This window comes from Lathyrus oleraceus, chromosome 7, assembly GCF_024323335.1.
Source record: "Lathyrus oleraceus cultivar Zhongwan6 chromosome 7, CAAS_Psat_ZW6_1.0, whole genome shotgun sequence".
NCBI lineage: Eukaryota > Viridiplantae > Streptophyta > Magnoliopsida > Fabales > Fabaceae > Lathyrus > Lathyrus oleraceus.
Window position 1 is genome coordinate 95,468,268 of NC_066585.1, and position 5,503 is coordinate 95,473,770.

General features: G+C 38.3%; 1 long non-coding RNA gene across 1 annotated transcript; it reads right to left on the minus strand.

The window, feature by feature from the left end:
* Positions 1-2,377: 2,377 nt before the first annotated feature.
* Positions 2,378-3,844, minus strand: LOC127105707 (uncharacterized). Its single transcript, XR_007795112.1, has 5 exons — positions 3,740-3,844; positions 3,507-3,628; positions 3,190-3,363; positions 2,676-3,071; positions 2,378-2,577 (listed from the first exon to the last, which is right to left on the minus strand). It is a non-coding gene; the product is annotated as an uncharacterized LOC127105707 (long non-coding RNA).
* Positions 3,845-5,503: the final 1,659 nt, after the last annotated feature.

The following is a 5,503-nucleotide window of genomic DNA, read 5'->3' on the forward strand; positions in this document are numbered from 1 at the left end:
TTTTGGCTAAAACACTTTGATCCCCATAACAGAGTTCATAGCAGCGGAATCACACATCTAGCAGGAAATAAACCTAGCTAATACACTCAGAGTGGCAGCACACTCACATACATGGAAGTTAAATAAAAACTTCACAAAGCAGCACACATACAGAGGAGCAGAAGTTAAATACAAAACTTCAACACACATCAGCTGCAGGGGAGGAATCTTTGAATCTGTCATGAATGTCTGTTTTCACAGACCAATCTGTTGTCTGGGGTCATCACCTGTTACTCCCCCTTTTAGTCACAAATGTTGCCAAAGCCAACAACATAACCAGAAAAAATGACAGACTTACAGACTTGGTTTTACTTCACAGTTTCAACCAAGTAAGTACCCACTTGATCTTGCTTCACAGCTTTGATCAAGTAATCACCCACTTTTGCTTTACTGTAGGTATAACCATATCAGATGCCATGACTTTGTTTCTGACATCCAGAACCACTCCTGCATGAACAGCGTCCTTGAATTCCTGCAGGTGCATAGGTCTTCTCACGTTAGGGTGTCTCCTTACCCTCTTGTTGCCACACTTGTTGCAAGTGGTAAAGCTATGATCTGTTGACCAATTAGAACATAGTTCCAATAAATACCTTCCAAACATCAGTGATTGCTATAAGGTCTCAGAGAGACATATTCCCAGTTTGCCCCTTAAGTTTTCCAACTGAGTAGCATCCAGAGCCTTTGTAAATATGTCAGCCAGTTGAAGTTCAGTGGCTACATGTTCCAAAGTAATCACCTTGTCTTCCACCAGATCTCTGATGAAGTGGTGTCTAATGTCAATATGTTTGGTCCTGCTGTGTTGGATGGGATTCTTGGAGATATTGATGGCACTGAGATTATCACAGAACAATGTCATGACATTTTGAGTGACATTGTACTCAGTGAGCATCTGTTTCATCCAAACCAGTTGGGAACAGCTGCTTCCAGCAGCTAGGTATTCAGCCTCTGCAGTGGACAGAGATACACAATTCTGCTTCTTGCTGAACCAAGATATGAGATTGTCTCCCAAGAAGAAACATCCTCCTGATTGTTATACCCCGATTTTGGTCCTGAAAATTTTTCCCATCCGTCATTTATTTTTCTTTTTCTCATATACTCGAGGTTCGAAGATCCCATCCATATTTCTCCATTCATATTCATTTTTTCATTCAAAGAATTGCCATGCATACTCCTTCATTCATGTGCATATCTTACTATTTCATATTTTTTACATTTGTCACTTTTTTAATTTTGCATTCATGTTTCTTCATTCACATTGAGAAATTTTTCATGCATATTCAAGAATTCCCGCCTACTTGTTCATGTCTCGATTACTTCGTTCATGTTCAAGAAGTTTTTCTTGAAGTGCTACTTGAAGTGCTATGGAATTATTGACTCTTTCTACCTCATCGAATGTGATGTCTGGGGATGGAACAACTTTTGATGCCCGCTTACTTGATGCTGATGCCCTCAAAAGCATGATCAATTATTGCATGAAGAGGTTACGTTCCCGTTTATGTTTGTTGGGTTTGTGAGCAAGAACTTGGTTAACTTATATGTCTCCTGCCATTTGCTTGATTATGCACAGCGTGTGTTTCATGTCGTTGAAAACACTGTTATAGTTTGCGGCGGGCTTTATAGAGTTGTTTTGGGACAAATGGTACATATTTGGTCGGTAAAAACTGGTTTGATGGTGGATATCGTAGTTGGAAGTTCTTTTGTGTATATGTGCGCCAAATGTAAATTGTTTGAGTATGCTATACATCTTGATTGATGAAATGCCTGATAAGGATGTGGCGTGTCGGAATACGGTTTATTTCTTGTTATTCTTAAAGCAGGAAGTTTGATGAAGCTCTAAGATACTTTGGCATGATGAGAAGATATGGATTTGAGCCGGACTCGATTACAATCACCACTGCTGTTTCATCGTGAGCTAGGCTGTTTGGATTTAGAAAGAGGGAGGGAAATTCATATGGAGTTGATTAATAGTGGGTTTCAGTTGGACTTTTTTCGTTAGCTCTGCTCTTGTTGACATGTATGGAAATGCAGTCACTTAGAAATGGCTATAAAAGTTTTTGAGCAAATGCCTAAAAAGTCTGTTGTTATTTGGAATTCCATGATTGCGGGATATGGTTTCAAAGGTGATAGCTTTTCATGCATTCAACTTTTTAAGAGAATATACAATGAAGGAGTCAAACCAATTTGACTACATTAAGCAGTATAATAATGCAACTACTAGAGGGAAAATTTGTTCATGGATATATAATACGCAACAGAATACAACCTGATATTTTTTACTAATATCTCCCTCATGGATCTATACTTCAAATGTGGAAAGTTTTGAGATATGGCAAACGAAGGTACTCATACTGAGACCTTAGCTCCGGTGGAGTCGCATCTATTCGAGAATCGGCTTGTTGATGCTAACCAACATCAAGACATCTTCATATGCTACCACGACATCTGGGCCTGAAGCTATATCATGGACTGTTCAGAGATCCACGGCAAATGGAGTTTATTCTAATCCAACCTACCAGTATGATCAGCATCCGCAGCCACCTGGAAGAAGCATTCAAAAAGGTCAAAGTGTATCATCAGTTGCTGGTAACACATCAAATTTGGGAACAGCTAATACACCACAAGATTACAATGCATACACATCATATGCAAACTCTTCTAATCCATATGGCTATGGCAGCAGTACGGGATACTCAGGCTACTATAACAGCTATCAACAGCAGCAACCTAAACATGCTTATTCATAGCCTGTAGAAACATTTTGAAAATAATTCCTTCTGCTGGAATGGTACCACACTTGCGGTACAGAGTCCAAGCTCACATGACCTGTAAGATAAACAACAGCAAATGCCAGCACAATCCATATTCTAACCATAACCTTCCATGTTCCATTTTGATCCTTGAATAACCAATGGTACATGTTGCTTTAAAATCCAACCTTGTTGTTATAAAAGCCATGACCAAATTCACCAAGCTGCCACCAAGTAATTGAGCAATGAACTAAGCTGCAGTGCAAACCTAAACCAATGATGAACCTATGAAACCATGCCAAAACAATGCATAAGTTCAAAGTTAGTATGGCTACATAATGCACCTCAAAATTAAGACATGTCCACAAAACTGAACCAATGCCATATGAACCTGCCAGCCAACCTTGCCACAAACCATCCAATTTGCTATTGAACAATGAAACTGGACCAAACAGTTCAACATGCCAGCTGGAACCATCATGCATATGGACCTATCTGCAAACTTGAAGCACGCCAGGCCAATAACAGAAGCACCACAGTCAATTGAGACTACAACTTTGCAACCAATCCAAACCTGCTGTAATGCATAACAACAATGGTCATCAATATCCACGGCAATACAAGCTCAAGCAAGTCCACAAAGTGCCTGCTGCTACATCAAAAGCCATGACAAAACACAAGGTGTCACTACAATATGAAACCAACTCCCAATCAACTAACCTAACATCAACTGCAGCACCACCACAAGAGTATGCTCATTCCTTGCTCACAGTGCACCACACTACAAGGCTAAGGCTCTATGCTTGAACCAACAAAAGACCATGACAAACCCACCATTGGCCCTGCAGCAGACAGGAAACATGAATGGAAGCCACAATAGTTTTACCCAAAACCTACTAGATACCATTGCCCTGTTTCAAGCCAACATCAACCTTGAGCAATAGAAACTCTACCTTGGTTCAGCTATGGCGCACAAACAGACAAATGCATTCCAAGTTTTAGATGACAGCATACCACAAGTCTACTGCAACTGGCCTAGAATGTCCAAGATGCATGTGTTGAAGCAGCCAACATTGCTGAACAACCAATTTCCTATGTCCAAGAATGCTCCATTTTTTTTCACTGCGGTAAAACAAAAAAACACAAGGTAATTTGCAAAGGCAGTAATTCCAGAAAACATCCCAATTTCGAATAGAGACAAAAATGAAGAAGAAAGAGTGGGTTCAGAATACCGTTTCTGGTTTTAGCATTAAACAAGCCCATCCAAACTGAGAACATCAAAGAGGATTTTACAGAGATACGCTTTTGAACACAAGGGCACCAATTTGAAACCCTAGCTGCAGAAATATAAAAGGAGAAGAGAATCAGGAATTGAGAACGAAAAAAACTTGGAGGCGGAAAATCTCAAACAAAACCCTAAAATCCCAAAATCAATTACCTGGATTGGGAGGCCAGCTTCTTCACGCCTTTCACCACCGCCGTGACACTTTGTAAGAACTTCTCCTTTTTCCTTTTATCCTTTTCATATGCTTGTTGATGGAGATATCGTGAGAGTTGAGAGAGAGTGATTCTTTGAGTTTGAGAGCGTGAGAGGATTCGGTGAGGTCGCGATGAGAGAAGAGATTTCGTGAGGGAGATGAGAAGTTGAAAACGAAAGGCTAAGTTGCGAGTGAGAGGTTTGTGAGATTTAGAGAGCGAATTTGGGAGATTGAGAGAGAACAAGGAGAACGATCCTGTTACCAAATTGTTTTTTCCTTTTTTCTTTAATTCATTTTAAACAAAATAAGTTCTTTTGAAACCATTAAAAAGTTTGTTTAAACCTAAGATTTAGTTAATATTAGTTAATAAATGTTTCCATATTTTCAATTCATATTCCCTGGAAAAACCCAACAGCCAGGCGGCTGGGTTTAACTACTGGTAGTCCAACAGACTTTTTTTTTATTTTAGTTTTTATTCTAATGTTTAATCTATTTTGGTTTATATATTTAAAGTAGCATCAAAATAATAAATAACCATGAGTGGTCTGGTGGAGAAGGGTAGTATCATAGTCTTGAGTGAGGTGGGTTCAATACCCGGGTATGTTGACTTGGTTTTCCAACACTTTGATTTTTTTTCCCATATTTTCTTCAATTCTCACATTTAATTATCTAGCCTTATCATTTAACTAACATGTTTCTATCATTTATTCATTTTTTTATTATTTTATTTTTAATATGACGTATGTGATTATTCATTTTTTTGGGATTTATGTGAATTATTATATTTGTGTTTGTTCATTCATTTGTACAAATTATTTGCCTTTATGTGTGAGTTACGTTACAATCATGATAAATCATCACAATCTCATTGATAAAAAAAAACCCATTCAAAACCATTTTAAAATTATAAAAATCATATTTTTCTCGATTCAATGTCGAGCCCATTTTTCCACACCCTTGTAAGTCGATTGCTTTTTAAGCATCGCCATCAACCTCACATAGCTTACTCTTGGGCTTTCTTACAATGAGCCGGTTCTCTTGCACTTACACTCATATTTCGAGTCATTTTGTTGTTTGGGCCCGATTTAATTATTTCATGATTTTTGTCAACCCCCCCCCCCCATTCATAACAAATGTATCCCTCTCCCATGAAATGTATAATATTTATTCTTTCATTCTTTATTCATCTGTTAATACAAGAATTAAAATGAACATTCGATAACCATTTCAAAACAAGAT